General features: G+C 37.0%; 1 long non-coding RNA gene across 3 annotated transcripts in view; it reads right to left on the reverse strand.

Moving 5' to 3' along the window:
- Nucleotides 1-4,887: 4,887 nt before the first annotated feature.
- The window catches only part of LOC139045484 (uncharacterized), a 59,827-nt gene continuing 46,527 nt past the window's right edge, over nucleotides 4,888-18,187 (reverse strand). Inside the window, exons 3-4 of one of the 3 annotated variants that reach the window (XR_011503838.1) lie at nucleotides 11,175-12,597; nucleotides 4,888-7,639 (exon numbers count right to left, since the gene is read on the reverse strand). This is a non-coding gene — a long non-coding RNA (uncharacterized lncRNA). Of the gene's footprint in view, nucleotides 7,640-10,417; nucleotides 12,598-18,187 lie in introns of those variants that run through there. The other 2 variants (XR_011503839.1, XR_011503837.1) reach the window with 2 other exon arrangements.

Consider the following 18,187-nt stretch of genomic DNA (forward strand, 5'->3'; position numbering starts at 1 on the left):
ATTAAGAATGTCATGAAGCTGATGAAATCTCCTAGGTAACATTAAAAAATAATATGCCTTTAGATCACATCATATATTAAATGACAACTGCCAATTTTTTTAAAGAAGTACTCAAAATTCTTTCCTGAATGACAATTTGAAGTTAAAACACTTTGTTCTTAACAGTTAACTTCATTGACATGACACTTCTACTTCTTGACTAAGGAAACTTGGCGAATAAGAGCTTTTTGTTTATCTAAGGAAAAGTAGACTGCAAGATACAGTATTTTATGGCCTCCTGGCATTTTGCTGAATTAAAGAACAAGAAATGCTTTGCTAGCACCTTACTTGGTTTAAAACATATAAATATGACTTACATTTAAATATTTACCATCCTCTTGACTTGACTTTTTTATTGGCTCCTGGACAATTTCTTTTTTTTTATCAATATCCTAGTGAAAGCTATTTCAAGTTTTAATTGAAAGGGTGACAGTAGTCACCATGGGGAAGTTCAGAAGATGAGCCTGCCATGACCTTGGCCAGACTCGGCTCTGTGGAGGACTAATTGCAGGACCAGAGGCCAGTGGTTGAATGCCCCTCTCTTGCATGGCCCCTGTTTGCGCAGTGTGCATAATACTATCTTCCCCTTCTTGGGGACTGTTATACAGATACATGGCAGCCATCAGAATCTGGGAGGCCCTCAACTTAGGGGCTATGGAAACACCTAGAATCATTTAATCACAATCTATTTGCTGTAATCTTAGTGCCTCGGTGGAAGACCACCAATCCTCTTAGCCTCTACCACATGCAGGCACACCCCAATAAAGGTCCGCCCCTCTTCATTTGGTTCAAACAGCAAAGGGAGAGGGCCTGAGTGCCACTGATCGCCAGGTAGACTATAGGCCTGGAACTCATGCATTGGTGAGAAGTGGACCAGGATATAAGCAGAGGTATCAACTGCAGTTCAGGATGGTATCCTCTCCAGGAAACTCTTCTGCCACTGCCAACCCAAGCTTTGCATTCTGCTTCCCTTGGCAAAATCTGCCTTCTGCTCCTCCTCCCACCACCTCTATCCTCACCTTCTGGCTCCCAGCGCAGTTTCATAATTTAACTCTCTGCCCTGCCAGGCAAAACACCAAGTGTTTCTGGCTTATTTGTGACAAGATGTAAGAAGCCCATCGTCATTCTGCACTTGTCAACTTCTGGGCCTTGGTACATAATCCCTTCACCTATATGGTAGATATGAAACTACTGTCACAAACTATTAGCAGCAGCATCTACAGGAACAATACTCATTTAGCAAGCTTTTAGTCTGGGCCTGTCATAAGCACTATCTCATTTAATTTTTATAGCAATTCTACGGAGAAACCAATTCTGGAAGGTAAAGTAAATGATCAGAAGTTATGGAGATAAAAAGTCATTTAGCTGAGCTGTAATTCTCAGAAATACCAACTGTGATGGTAGAAATATGAGTTTTGGTTGCATTTTGTCATACAGATGCTAAGGTCTAAGGATCCTTAACCAGTGCTGCTATTGGTGGAATTGGAGGATGAGGGATTCTTTTCTAACTGATTTTCTTATGAAGATCCTAGAATCCTCATCAACTTGATTGCTTAGAGAGGGAGTGCAGGTCACTGGACACCCTCTAAGACGCACTGTCTGTGCCTCGTGGGCTTGTACTCTGATCCTTTGATGCTCACTGCAAAGCAATGACAGGGGGTTTTGATGCTGGAGTTCTCGTGCCGTTCACCAGTCCATGGCATGCCTGTGAATGACGTCATGCAGCGTTCATGTGCCATTTTACCTCAGCGGCCTGGCTTGTGATAGCGATTCAAAGGTATACCCATTGGATCAATTGACAAATTTTAGTGGCCTCTTTTAGCCAAAATCATCTTACAAGATGTCTTTAGCAGAAGGGGAACATGGAAGAGAAATGATCACAAATTTTTCAGTTGCAGTGGGACATTATTTACATGTACATATCATCATTACTCTCTCCTCAGTGAGAGAAGTAGAAACACGTAAAATAATATGCTATAATATCTTTTGAGTTCTTAAGAAGAAAGACTTAAGAAGAAAGAAGAAAGACTTAAGAAGGGGATATTTGACTTCGCAAAAAACATCTAACATAATTCAAAAGCCATTGCAAGGTCCACACTAATGTGAGACTTTGGCAACCCCATCTACAGCTTCAGTCTGAGTGCAAGAGCAGGGGGCCAAATGATGGCCCAAACAAACTGGACAGGAAACTTGGCATTTTCCCAGAGCAGGAAAACTCTATAGAGAAGATTAGTGAGAGGAACAGTTCTGATTCCAGAAGAGTCTTCTCCACTTATTCACGGTATTCTGACTATAAGGGAGAAAAAGTCCTACCACAGAAGATTTGTGGAAAGAAGGCAGGTAAACAGCAGAAAGCAATTTTCTAAACATATCAGTTCTCAGACTATGGATGATAACAGGAGAAATGAGAGCAACATGTTTTGAATTGGCACAATGGCAATCTAACTCTAGAGAGATGGAAAAGCAAAAAATCTAATAGGAAGAAACAAAAAGAGAGTTGAAAGATGAAATCAATTATGGGGATAAGTCAAATAACATTGAAGGAATGGAGAAAACACACAAACTGCAGGACCTTGATCTTTGGGTAATAAATAAGGCAATTTGCATGCACAGGTGGCTCAAAACAGAATTGGATGGGAAGAAAACCAAGCAATAATTCAAAATGAAAAACCATCCCATCCTCAAATAAAAACACAGCTTTTCTTGTCAGCCGGTATAGTCAACAAACCAGTTCTAGTCAATGTAGAGAAGTACTTTTGGTAGAGGGTTCAACTTAAGATTCAAAAGGAATCATACATGAAGAGTAAAGATGGTTTTCTGAAGGCCAAGATCATGACTTTATATGTTGTATAAAGTACTTCATACATTTTGGTACTGTTAGTACCACCATCAGGTCCATAGTGAAAAATCAAAAGGGTAAGTGGTCAAGGAGAGGAAAGTATTCATACACTAGTCTTTTAAAAATAAGTATCAGATATTGCTGTTGAGAATGAGTTAAGCATAATTAAATTATAAGTTGTGTCCTGTCCTCCTAACATATTTGGAACTATTGTATTGTAAATCAGGACTTTCCGAAACAGATGTTTAATGCTGATCAAGGCTTCTATCGCTTTCTGCTATAGCATGGACATAACTGCACTCCTTGGGTGGCCCTGGTAATTCCAATAGAAACCAGAAGAGACACACACACAGAGGGGAAATGTGTCAGATTAAATGCACTCTAAGACTAGAAGCATGGCAGACAGTTTGTGCCAACACCTTAATCAGGACATGCTTTCAATTGGTCACTCTTTCTGGATGGAAATTGTTTGTGCTCAGAGACGATCTAACATCTTTACTCTCTTTTCCATCTGAATCCAAGAATAGTCTCAAGCCTTAATTATCTAGTATGGGTAAAGAAGGAGGCAGTTTGGATTTTCTGGGTAACTGAAACGTAAACAATTAGGGCCCCAAACTTTGATTTCTATCCGTTTTTACTGATAATTTCCTCAAATACACTGTAATGGAGTTTCACATCTGAATGCTTAGCTTGCTTAAATTCAAGCACATAAATTTCTGAGGGAAATTATCAGAGAGAGAGAGAGAGAGAGCAAGAGAAAACAGGAGAGAGAGTTGAAACAGTTCATAGCGATGTCCCCTATCTTCCTTCCACTCGATGAGCAGTGCCATGGGGTGACAGTGTCATGAGAGGCCTGGGATGTTGGTTCTTTAAATGGCCGCAGTCCTGTGTCTCAGAGCAGGCACACCCCTCCTCTCTGAGTGGGATTCTGGGAGTCTAGATGCAGGAAACGCTATCACCCAGTGTGGCATCTAAATACAAGATGACTGCACCCTCCGTTGCTCAGCCTCGGAAACAATGATCTATTCCAGTCTGGGAGGAGAAACGATCTTTAGTGAATTTATTGAGTGAATACCATGCTTTATTTTATGGCAGATATACAGGAATTCTTGTTCAAGGGTGCTTCAGACCATCTTGTTTTTTACTTTAGCCTGAATTTTCACCTCTAAGTAAGATGTGACTCTTCCTTATATACAAATTTACAGTAATAAATCAAGTGTACTACAGGTCAGTTTTAACTTGACTTGGGGCCATAATTATTACACAATCTACGTGATGAAATGTTTACTTTATTAATAAGTTCATTTGATAATTTTTCTTTCTTGTCATTTGCTTCTTGTTCCTAAAAATATAGTTCAGAAACAGCAGTCGTATAAATGCTGTGTAATGTTTTGGGGAAAAATGGTATATTGAAGAATAATGAAATATTGTCTTTATATTATAAAGTCTCTGAATTCTTTCTTTCTTTGACTTATTACACCATATTAATATAATCTCTATTATCTCATCAAAAATGACTTCTCCCTGCTGTTGATTTCAATCTCTTGTTTGTTTCATTTGCGCTATACCTGTGCTTTCCAGTGTAGCAGGCATCAGCCATATGTAGCTACTTAAATTTAAATTATTTAAAATTAAGTATAATAAAAAATTCAGTTTTTTAGTAACATTGGACACATATAGCTATCTCTGCCTAGTGGCTACCATATAAGTCATGGAAAAAGCATTTCCATCATTCGAGAACGTTCTTTTGGATAGAGCTGCACTAAATTTTTAATTTGAAAATTGGAGAAATTTCACATTTTAATTAAATTATGAAGTTATCCTTTTTTCCCTTCGGAGTAAAAATAGATCTGCTACTATCAATTGCTACCTAGGCATTGTGTTTCTGAGACTATGGGCAGAAATACGAAGCAGGATTATTGGTTTTCAATAGTGCTAACTCAGGGTTTTGCTTTTGTTTTTACTTTTATTTTTGTTGATCTCAAGATTTACTGGTATTTGAGATATTTAGAGATGGTAGAAGTTGAAGTTGTGGATTATTTGAATTATACAAACATACCCATGGTTTGCAGAAATAAAGCCTTTAAAGTGCATAGTGCAATTTATAGTTTTGGAATGTGAAGTAGTTTGATAAGATTAACCCTCCTGTGGATAACGGTGTAAAATCAGAACGAAAAGGAAACACCCTCAAAAAACCCTAAACAACTTGCAGTTACTGTTGAGAGACGTAGAGGAGAGGGATCTGACTTTGAAAGGAGGATTACAACAGGTGAGATTTGGAATTTTGTGTCCTTTTGCCTGAGGTTGCTCCCGAATTGGAATATGGTTCTGGTGGCAGAAAGCTATAGCCTTCTTGGCTTGAGGTGTCAGGAGACAGTTTTGAGAGCTGGCTGAACAGCCAGAAAGTTAGGGGATAAGTCCTAGAAAGGTGAGATTTGCAAAAGAAGTGAACCCCAAGTTTGTGTAAAAACTCTTTCCAGATGTTTAGATTTCTATCGAACAGCATATAGTGGGAGATCTTAGAGAGCACAACAAAAAAGCAGTAGTGGAAAATGAGATAATTGAGAGAGGTTTTAGCTGCTACCTACCATGTAGGAGACAGAGTCTGCAGTTTGAGTCCAGCCAAATGAACTGTCTGCTATTGCAAAAGTCACTCTTCAGAGGAACGTAACAAAATTCAGAGCCTTAATAGCATATTATTCTTAATGTGCAGTATTAAAATAAAAAAAATTACTAAATGTGCAGTGAAAGGAAAATTTGACCAACATCAAGAAAACAAAATCAGTCAATGGAAACACACCCTGAGGTGACTCAGATGTTATAATTAGCAGACCAAGGCTTTAAAATAGCTATTATAAATATGGTCAAGGATATAAAGGCAAATATACACATACTAAATTAAGGTATGTGTAGTCTTAGCAGAGAAATAGAAACTGTACAGAATCACTAAATGGAAATTCTAGAATTGTGAAGTACAGTAACAGAGAAAATAAAATCACTGCATGGATTTAAGAGAAGATTGAATATAGCTAAAGGAAAAGTCAGTTAAAGATACATCAATAGAAATGATCTAATCTAAAGAATAGAGAGAAAAATGAGTGAAAGAAAATGATCAGAGCCTTAGAGGCCCATGGGGCAGTATCAATTATTCTAACATACGTGTAATCAGAGTCTCAGAAGTAAAGGACAAACAGAAAGGGGCAGAAAATATAATTTAAGAAATAATGGGCAAAATCTTTCCAAATTTTGTGCAGCATCCAATAATCTCAGTAAATCCAAAGAACAAACAAAAGGAAAGTCAAACCTAGACACGCTGTAGTAAAAATGCCAAAATCCAAAGATAAAGAGAAAATGATGGAATCAGGCAGAGAAGAAAAGCACGTAGAACAAAGGGAAAAAATGATACGAATATTGACCGACTTCTCCTCAGGAAAAATGAAGGCCAAAAACCAAAACAAAGCAAACCCAACAGAAAGGAACCACATCTTTAAAATGATGAATGAAAAAACGATGTCATTCAGGATTCTGTGTCCAGTGAAAGTACTTTTCAAAACTGAAGATGAAATAAAACACTTTAAATTAAACAAGCTGTGAGAATTCATTTCCAGTAGAACTGCATCCCAAGGAATGCTCGAGGAAATTCCTCAAGTTAAAGGGAAATGACAAACGAAGAAATGAAGATCACTAGAAAAGTCAAGTATGTGGGTTCGTATGAAAAACTACATATGTAAATTTCTTTTCTTTATTTAAAATACTTAGAACTGTTTAAAGTAAAAATTATAACTATGTTGAGGGCTTTATTAAAACAAATAGAAAAATGGCAGGCTTAAATACAACCGCACCTATGACTATATTAAATATAATGAATGAAATACTACAATTAAAAGGCTGAGATTGTAAGACTAGATTAAAAAGCAATACCAAACTATATTTTTTCTACAAGAGACATACTTAAAATGCAAAAACACCAACAGATTTAAAGTTAAAAGAACATAAAAAGATATGCTGTGCAAATGCTGATCATAAGAAAGCTGGCATGCAGTTGAGATCCTGGGCCCGGACATGGCACTACTCATCAGGCCGTGCTGAGGTGGCGTCCCACATAACACAACCAGAAGAACCTACAACTAGAGTATACAACTATGTGCTGGGGGGCTTTGTGGAGAAGAAGAAAAAGAAGGTTTGGCAATAGATGTTAGCTCAGGTTCCAATCTTTAAAAAAAAAAAGAAAGGTGGCATGCCTATATTAAGACCAAAGTAGACTTTAAGAAAATAAGTATTGGCAGAGGTACAGAGACATTTCACCACAGTAAGAAGGTCAGTACATCTGCGTGACATGATTATATTATGTACTTAATTATTATTATCTACCTGATTGTTAATGTATATGTTAATAATATATACATAATAATTATGATATACCTAATAACAGAGTTTCAAAATGAGAACTTTCAGAACTAAAAGGAGAAATAGATAATCATAATCACAATGGAAAATTTAATAATCCTTTCTCAGAACATGAAAGAACAACCAGGAAAATCAGTTGTTTCTAGGATTAGAAAAATCAGCAAAGATGTAGAAGATGTGAATGACATCATCAACACCTTGACCTAACTAACATTTATAGAACACAGTTCTCAACACCTGCAGAATACATGGTCTTTTCAAGTGCCCATAGAACGTTCATCAAAGTTGCTCATATGCTGGACCATAAAACAAGTCTCAAGTTTCAAAAGCGTGACATCTTGCAGAATATCTTATCTGAAAAAAAAAAAGGAATTAAATTAAAATACATGGTTCAGCTTCTGAAAATCAGGTTTTATATTTTTACAGAGTGAAGATTATAATATTCAGACTAATTCACTAAAACATTTTTAATACTTCTATAAATAAAGTTATGATGGTTTGAAGTTGGGATTTCAGTATAGAAATCTTAGAAGCAGAAATGTAAGTTGTCAGTAGAACAAGATAGCTCAACTTAGATTCACTGGACAGAAAAGTAGACTTGATGTTGCTCTAAAATGTTATAAGCAGCTAGTGCCAATTAAATCTGTCTACATTAAAAATATACATGGCACTCCTACATTTGGATAGAGTTATAATGTGAAAAGTTTTTTGTAAAATAATTTGTCAGTATGTTTCATAAGTCTTGGAACAGATTCTGTTATGTCACTTTTCAAAAGAATATTCCCTGAAATGTTCTGATTTGTATGACCAAAAATATTCAGCACAGTGTTATTGATATTAGTGAGCACAGCTATTTTAGTCTTATTAGGGAATATTATTCACACAGCAACAAGCTCATAATATAGTGTTAAGCAACAAAATCAGATTATGATAAAAAATATCTACAGAATGACAACATTCTATAAAAATTATATATGTATGCATGCATTAGAAAAATAATGAAGGAGTAAATATAGAAAATTAGCAGTGTTTTCTCTGGTAGTCATTTTCTTTTGTGCTTTCTATAACAAACTTTTCTTTAAAAGTCTGTAATTTCACACTTCCTTGTCAAGACTATGGCCTAATTGTGTTCGTAATATCACAGCTAGCATGTCATGACTACTCACTGTGTTTCATTGCTTTGTATGTCATCTCATTTATTCCTTGTAGCAATAAACATTCCCATCTTATAGAGGAGGAAAATGAGACAGAGAGACTGAGTAATTTGCTCAAGTGTCCACAGTCTGGGCATGTGGTTAAGCTGAGATTTGATCCCAAGAAGACAGACTCCAGAGTTGCAGCTCTTGACCCCCATGCCACTGAACCACCCCAATGCATTTCTATCACTGGGAGGAAAACACACAGAAAGAGGAGATTCTGCAATAACAAGCTCAGCCTCTCAGCAGACCAGTGGAGAGAAGTAAATGCGAAGTGCTGAGGCTGATGGGGATACCTGTTGGGCTTCAGATGTGGAAGCATTTAGGAATGCAAGAAATTTTGCTATGGTGAGTAACAGAGCCCAAAGATGCTTCAAACAAGTTGGGGACAGGAAATTGAGATTATTGTTTGAAAAAGAGATCTGGAGTAGAGCTCCCAGGGTGGTGAAAGAAGAATGGAAAAACCTGCCACCTACTGCTCTCAGGGACTATGGCCTCTGTGAATCTGTGTCCAGAAAGGAGGAAGACACAGACACCACTCCATTTTTAGGAACCAAGACAAGCCAGTCCCTGAATATATGTTTTGTTCTCAACGTCACCGCAAAGCAAGAGGCCACTGTGACCACTGTAAAAAAGGTTCTGGAGTCACGTCCCTAGGGATGTGAAGCAGAGTGCTGAAAAAGGGCTCTCGTGAGAGATGAGCAGAGAAAGAGAGAGAAATGCACACAGTAAAATTAAACATTTCGCAGACGAGCCTACAAATCAACATTTCGAAGTGTATTGAAGAACTCTAGTGTTGAGAAAGAGAGCCAAAAGGACAAAACGCAAATATGAATGCACTATAGACAAAATCAAAACAGCAGGACAGTTCTGAAGATGGGTGTTTACTCATAGATGTTTACTCATCATCAATGAGATAAATGAAGGAACAACACCTGTAATAAGAATAATAAATCACAGGAGATAGGAGTTAAAAAGTAGTTATGTAAAATAAGTTGGAAATCTTGTAAATAAAAAAATAGTAATTTAGTAATTCATATAAAGCACAAAATTGATGAATTCTACACTGGATACATTCATAGAAGAATTAGAAAATTGAGAGATAGTACTGAGGATTTCACCCAGAATCTCTTTCTCTCTCTCTTTCTTTCAGGGGAGAAACAGATAGATATTCTTTCTAGGTATCTATTTTCAAAAGTTATAAATCTATATATCAAAAGATACAAACTTCCAGTTATAAGATAAGTCCTGGAGGTGTAACGTACGGCAGGGTGGCTGTTAACGATACTGTACTGTATATTTGAAAGATGCTAAGGGAGTAGATCTTCAAAGTTCTCATCACAAGAAAAAAATTGTAACTCTGTGTGGTGATGGATGTTAACTAAACTTACTGTGGTGACCATTTCACAATATATCTTACATCAAATCATTATGTTGTACGCTAAAAACGAATACCATGTTATATGTCAGTTGTATCTCAATAAAAATATATTGTGAAAAAGTATATGTACATAAATGTAAGCTTATAAACTTATGTAGGATAGGTCAAAAAGTTCTGAGATAGGTCTAAGAGGCCTTCAGGAAAAAGAAATAGAAGGGATGGTGAAGTAACATTAGATGAAATGATGGCTGGAAAATTTTCCAACATTGAGTAAAGATATATGATCTTAGAGTAAAAGTGCCTTTCAAATAAAGAACCAAAAACAGAAAAGAAAGAGAAAAGAAATCTATATTTACATACATCATAGTGTAACAGCACAATATAACAGAGCCCACCAGAAAGAAAAGACAGGCTACACATAAGTTTTTGACAGCAGACTTCTCATTGGCACTAAATGACACCAGAAGATGATGGATGACCGTCTTCAATGCCACCAACATTGAATTCTATATGCAGCTAACTTATTACTTATTAAGGAGAATTTTTTTTTTAATTCGGGAATACAGGGAGAGTTTCCTACTTACGGACGTCATTGAAAAAAAATTCCTGATGACGTGCTTGAGCAAGAAAAAAATAAATATATGGAGAGGAGTAAGATGGGAAAATAGTAGTAAAATTGATAATTCAATTTTGTTTTTAAAGATAAAACTAAACTTTACTAAACAACAGTGATAGGACAGAGGGGTGAGGAGAGACACACACACAGAGTTAGGGATGCCGAGGGAGGTAGAGATGAGGGGGACCGAGGAGCAAGTGGGTGCTGGTCGGTGCATGGTGTGAGCTAAGGCCATTGTCTTTTTCAGAAGGAGAATAGAGACACCAAATAACCATAGCTCTGCTAAAAAATTTACTGTTAATTTTCTGAGGTATATGAAGAAAAGGAATATAGAAAACTTCATCAAATAAACAGAATTCAGGATTAGAAGTAAAGGAAAGAAGGTGCAATGAGAAAAAATTGCAGTAAAACTAGTTCCAAATATATCAGTAATTGCAATAAATGTTAGGAGATTAAACATATTTATTACAAGACTGGCACTAGCAGAGTGAACTTTTTAGAAAAGGTGTAGTTATATTTTCTTACATGAAACAAAATCACACAAACACATTGAAAATAAAAAACAGAAATAGATCTAATAATTTCAAAATGTTGGTAGAGCCACATTACTCCCAGAGATAAAGAAATTTGTGACTATAAAGTCCTTTTTATGGTTAAAGAGGGAAATTGTATGATTTTGATGATTGAAGAACAAACCATCCAGGTGAGCACATCCGTGTCACTAGAATTTGAATAACTGTGCCGTGAAGACCAGAAGGCAGAGGAATCTGTTTCGCCTCCTCCTGCCCATGGCACACCCCTGACACCGAGGCATTCCATCAGATTAATTTCTTTTCCTTCTGAAATCCCTGCTATTTTGATGTTCAATTCCTACGAATTGAAGGAAGAAGTAATTCTCTTTCCAATTTTATTTTTTGTTGTTGTTCTAATTTAGCTCTTCTCACTTAGTTGCAGGCACCATGGAGAAAGTGATGAAAAGCACGTACAAAGAAAATGAAAAATGAACAAAATGCATGACAGTATTTCCTGAGGTGGAAGAGAGCAGTGTCCATGGTAGAAGATAAGGCAACCGCCTGGAGAAGGCGCAGGGCAGGCGGCACATGCAAGGATCGGAGCAGCCAAGGTTCCTGGGCCTAGGTGAGGGCATCCATCTGACAGCTGGGAAAACTCGGGTGGTCAAGGTCGGTCGGCTCAAGTCACCGTCCTCCTTGCAGGACCACGGAGACAGAGGAAAGAGTCAAGGTTTTAAGGTGCCCACGATGTAAAAGGAAAACAAATATAGGGTTAAAAATGCCTTCCTTTTAAGATTTGGAATGTAGGTGTAAACGTTATTAGAAAAAGGTAAAAGAAATATTCAAAATGTTGCAAGAAAGATGTGAACTGAAGTCTTCCTAGGCCTTCAGAGTGTTCTGGGCTTTAAGCAAAAGGGACAGGGTTTGGTTGTAAAATATTATCAAACCTAAAGGAAAGATGCCTGGCTGTGACTTCATAAACACCTTCAAATTAAGTAAGTGTCAAATGCAATCCTAAGCGTCAGAGCAAAGGTGCAGTAGGTAGAGGATGATAATGATTATTAACATTCTAAAGACACACTTCCTCCCGAAAGCTTAAAAATTAGAATATAGCTCTCTTTTGCCCACAAGGAACATGAGGTGTTTTGTGAAGTTGAGGAGGAGGACTAGTGGTTCCATGTTTTATTCTCTCTCTTCCATTTCTAGAATTTATGAAGATTCAGGGCTTTGAATTGGAGTTTCTCCAGTCCTCATCTGAGTCTGGCCTAAATTGGAAGATGATGGTTGAATATGAGAGACTCCTAAAAGGACCTGGAATTCTCATGCTAGTTGTTACGTTAATATTTTAAATATTTTGGTGTAGATTAATATTCAGTTCTGTTTTATGCTTCCTCCTTCCTTCTCAAGTTTCTCTCCAGATCTTTCCAGGAGAACCCAGTCATTGTTGATGAGTGCGGGTTGGAGTAGAGCTTATCCGCTGGAGGTAATGGGAGCACCATCACCAATGTGTCGACACTATTCATGCAACTGCAGGCTCCCCGGGGATCACGGGCCAGACCTCCACTTCCCAAAGGCCAGGTGAAAATATTTCCTTTACCAGGACAGCCCTAGAGAGAGAGGAGAAAACCAAAACACAATTTGTTTTTCCCACAGCCATTTTATTTGAAATGTCAGTTTTATATTATCTCTAAGCCATGAAAGTGTTTTTGATTGTGTCACTCTCAATTATTATACATTTAACAAAGAAAAACGTGTGCTTTTAAAAAAGCCTTGCCACATCTGCAAAATATTTTTTAATACGTGTCCCTGTTACTGTCAACAATTAATGATGCTTTGTTGAACAGCAATTAGATAGAGTTTAATGTAGTTTCTCTTTGGGGTGATAATCATACATATAATTTTTAAACTACCCTTTCTTGGAGGAATAGGAAGAAATTTACTCTTGCCTGGAACAAAATGGAGCAGTGCAAATATTTGCTGTAAAATAAGCAAATGTGATGCAAGTGACTTGAATTTGGGGAGTACTGGGAAATTCATATTTTTTTAAAAAAATCTTGAACTCAATAAAGGCCTGTGTGGGATATTTTAGGTGGTAAGTATATATTTGTATTTTGACTTTGTGATCAATTTCCAAACTTTACCAGCTATTTTAGAATTTTTTTTCCAGGTGGCTGCCTGGGAATAACCCTTTTTACATATTTCAGACACTGCAGCATCTGTAAATAGCTTTGTAGCATTACATTAGGTATGAGAGAGCCCAATATTCCATTGCATGAGCAACGTCGAATTTTGAATTAAAAAGTAGTTTAAATGGCATTTTGGTTTCAGTAGTGAAATTAAAAGCAAGAAACAAATCACAGAAGAGGGACAAACAGATGTTTCTCTGATAGTTAGATTCCTTAGAAAATTGACTATAAATTCAGGAAGATAATTATTAACACTGGGTTATATAATCAGTATGATTTGGCTGGTTATCTACAAAGTCATTAAAAAGTGTCAGAAGAATCAAATGTATATTGTATAGCAAGCAGGAACTGCTGTTGGTCTTCATTGAAATCCCTTCTGCATATCTTCTTGTATAACTTAATTAGCAAAGTTAAAATTAAGATGAGACTCCAGTGTGTTTAGATGAAACAATTTCTATGAGAGGACACTTCATTAAAACATTTAATAATGCAGTAAACTCTTGGTTGGTTATCAAAGGAATCTCTTAAAAACTATTTTTTCAAATGAATATAATTATTCAATCTAAAATATTTGTTCTGTTCAAGAAAAATCCAAATACTGCTCCTGCCATGCGTACATATGCCAGGCACCTGCTTTATGCTATGCCTACAATCACTGTTTTCTAGTCTTTATAACAATGCTATAGCTATAGTGCATTCAACATTTGTTTATTGAGAGTCTAGTATATGCCTGACACTCTTCTAGGCCTTATGGGAACAGCAGTGAACAGGCAGGACAAAGTACCTACTCTCATAAAACACACATTCTGAGGAAGACAGGCAATAAGCAAGGAAACTAATGACACAGATATTTTGACATTCACAGGGTTGTGCAACCATCATTACGATTAATTTTAGACCATTTTCATCACCCCAAAAAGAAACTGTATACTCCTATTAGAGTCACCCCCCAATCTTCCTATTCTCCCTAGACCTAGACAACCACTAATATTCTTTCTGTCTCTACAGATTTACCTCTCCGGGACTTTTCATCAAGATAGAATCACACAACACGTGGTCTCTCGTGACTGGCTTCTTTCACTTAACATAATGTTTTTATGCACAATGCATAATGTTGTAGCATGTATCAGTACTACTTTTTGTTGCTGAATAGTATTTCATTAAATGGATTTTGCTTATCCATTCGTCAGCTGATGGACATTTGTGTTGCTTCCACTTTTTTGCTGTTATGAATAATGCTGCTATTAAAATTCACCTAAGTTTTTGTGTGGACACAGATTTTCATCTTTTGGGGGTATGTACCTTGGAGTGGAGTTGCTAGGTTATATGGTAATTCTGTTTGGGTTTTTGAGGAACTGTCAGACTGTTTTCCAAAGTTGCTGCATCATTTTACATTCCCATCTATTGTGTACAAACGTTTCAATTTCTCTACATCTTCTCCAGTACTTGTCATTTTCCTTATAGCCGTGCTAAGTGGATGTGAAATGGTATCTCATTGTCGTTTTGATTTGCATTTCCCTGATAACTAATGATGTTGAACATCTTTTCATGTGTTTATTGGTCATTTACATATTTTCTTTAGAAAAATGTCCATTCAGATCTTTTTGTTATTGTTATTTTTCTTTCTGTTATTGTTGTAAGAATTCTTAATTTTTTATATATATTCTAGAAATGTGTCTCTTTTCAGATATATAATTTGAAAATATTTTCTCCTGCTCAGTGTGTCGACTTTTTACTATCTTGATGGTGTCTTTGGAAGCACAAACGTTTTAAATCTTTATGAAGTGCAATTTATCTATTTTTTCTTCCGTTGCTTGTAAGTTTGGTGCCATATATTAGAAACCATTGCCAAATCCAAGGTCACAAAGATTTACCCCTGTTTTCTTCCATTTAGGTCTTCGATCCATTTTGAGTAAATTTAGACATGTGGCGTGAGGTAGGGATAATGTCCTATTTTTGAGGGCATTTATTCCCCAGGAAGGAATAAATTCTCTTTAAATAAAAGTAGTTTCAGAAAAATAATGTTAAGTTATTAAAAACTATTTCTGCTTATGCCAGCCACTTTTCTGTGGATGAAATTGAAAAATTCCTAGCTTTCAAAGAGGTTATTTGTACACTGACAGATTAAACAAATAAATAAATATAACAAAGCTAAGTGGCATAAAAACTATAAAAGCTACAGAATGATAAAAGGGGATGGAGAGTGCTGAGGGTGCTATTTTTATATTGAGTTATAGGAGAGGAATTCCCAGATGAGGTGATATTTGAGAAGAGACTTGAAGAAATTGAGGGAGCAAGCCCTGGATATATCTGACAGAAAAGCATGACAGGAACAGTATGTACAAAGGCCCTGAGGTAGAAATGTGTCAGGTGTGCCTGAGGAACAGCAAGGAGGACAGCGTAACTAGAAAGAGAAGAGAAGTACTAGGCTTGGGGAACTGAGAGATACTGGGGGCCTGGAACACTTAGGGCCTCAAGGATCATGGTACTGACATTGGGGATGTAACGCTGATAGAGACTAGACGACACTGGGGGTTTTGAACAGAGGGATCATGTGATCTGATTTATCTTTTAGAAGAGTCACCTTGCTGCAGGTTGGAAATAATGTAAAAACAATTAGAAGGCAATAATTCAGGCTAGAGAGAATGGAGGCTTGGTTCAAGGTGGTAGAGCTGGAGATGGTCAGATGCTAGGCACATTTGGAAGATATACCAATAGACATGAGGTGTGAAAAAAAGCGAGACATGAAAGATTGTTCAAGGGTTTTTGGCTTAGGCAATTGGAAGCACAAGTTTCCACTAACTAAAGTGAGTGAAAATGCAGGATATGCTTATCTTAGGAAAAAGTTAGGAGTTCAACTCGGGGCATATTAGGAATGAGATGCTTATTAGACACCCATGTGAAAAGAAGTGGGTAGTTTGACACATTTCTGGCTATGAAGGCAAAGATTTAAGCTAGAGGTATAAATTAGAGAGTTTACAGCATAGAGTTGGTGTTTTCTGCCTTGGGACAGGTTGAGGTCACTCAGGGAGTGAGGAGGATAGAGAGGGAGGACGTATAAGGGATGATTTTTGTGGCATTCCAATGGTCTGCTTCTAAGTGTAAAGAGGAAAAAGAATTGTCAAAGGAGTCCAAGCAGATGTGACCAGTAAGCTAGGAGAAACCAGAGAGGGAGGTCCCATAACTGGTGTGGGTTCAAGAGGAACTTGGATGGAGAAGGAGCAGAAAGAGTGAGTAAGACGACAGTAAGCTACTCAGGCTCATCGAATATTTAGTGAACACTTCCTCTGTGCAAGCAGTGGTCTTAGAGAAGGACAGTGAAGAAAAGGGACCCAAGCCTAGCCTTGTGAGGATGACATTCTACCAGGGGGAGATAGACAATAAGTGATAAGTATGTAAATTACTCAGTACTAGAAGGTAATTTCCCGGTTGGAAAATAAATAAAATAAGTAAGGAGTGCAAGACAGAGAGTAGAGTACACATTTGTGACCCAAAAAACTAGAATTGAGTCTTCTTCACCTAAGATCGAGGAGAATGTGGGTAAAACAGATTGGGGGGTACTTAGTATGTTTATTTATAAAATATATATAAAACACTAAAGTGGTAAGTTTTAATGGAATTTCCATTTAGTCAAATATATTTAGCACTAGCAGTCTGCTAAACTTAACCTCATTTTAATCTTTCTTAAGTCCTTTCAAAATGCCATGATTTTTAATGTTAATGTGGTATTGTCCTGATCCTATGACAGGCCATGAGGATTTTAATTTTAATAATTAATCTTAGCTGGTAAATATTTTCTGCCAAAGAAACTGTAGAATGTGTTTTTAATGGCTCTTTTTTGAACTCTTCAATTTGGATTCTGAAGAAACAGGCATCTACTGTGTATTAGTAACCCATGTTTGTGAATGATTAATGCTCCTAGGAAGCACACAGCTTTGGTTTGGGAAAGCTAAATATTTAGGCTATATGATTTTCTACTAAATATAAAATTTAGGTAACAGAAACTATCTTGTTTGTGACATTTCTCACCTATAATTTATGGTTCTATAGTGTGCTACATATTGACCCCATTTATATATCCATACATTTATCAATGAAATAAAACCAATTTCCAATACTTCTTCTTTTTTCAATGAAAGTGATTCTGTGGTTGGGAAACCCCTTTGACCTGCAGCTCGAATATCTCCCTCCCCTGAAGAGTGAGTTGACCCTCCCGGAAAGTGGTTGCTCTTTGAGCCGTCCTGTCATAGCAGTAGGTTTATACCTTGATTATAAGCATATCAATTGTATTTCAATTATATGTTTGCACTTCTTTTTCCTTCGTGCTATCAGGTGTTCCCTGAGAGCAAAAGGCCATGATCTGTCCACATCGTGGCCCAAGCATCTTAACGGTTCTTGGTTTGTGGAAGATGTTCAATAGACATTGAATGAATGAAGACATTCGTGAAAGACTAAATGCCTCCATACACTTTTAACATACATAAATGCTCTCTCTGAATTCCCTCCTTGAGAAGTTAAAACAAGGACAACCAAAAAACAAATTGCCCCCTGTTCTTCACTGAAGCAGATTCCCAGACTTTGGGGCCACCTATGGTGTTCCTCCATGGCCTGCTAAGGAGTGTGAGAAAATGAAGAGAGAACAGGCAGAGTCACCAGAGCCCAGGTACGAAAATGACTAAACCTAGTAGTCCCCTCTCAGAATCATTCTTTTTCATTCCTGCCACAGGAGTCGAAGTTTCCTTGCTGAGCTTCAACTTGGAGGTGCTAGTTCTTTAAAGTACTATGCTTAATTTTTCAGATACTGGACCCGAACGAAGACACACAAATAAGGTACATCGCTTTCTATCTACTCTAGTTCTCCAAAACGTTCTGGGTGGTAGAATAAAGCTATAAAACTCTGCCCCCTGATGCTGAAAAGGACAGCCTTTAGTGGAACAAATGGGTCTGTATAGACAGCATCTTGTCTTCACAGGCACACCACCTCCTTTTCTGTCACTCACATCATCAGTGT

This window comes from Equus asinus, chromosome 6 (genome assembly GCF_041296235.1).
Source record: "Equus asinus isolate D_3611 breed Donkey chromosome 6, EquAss-T2T_v2, whole genome shotgun sequence".
Lineage (NCBI taxonomy): Eukaryota > Metazoa > Chordata > Mammalia > Perissodactyla > Equidae > Equus > Equus asinus.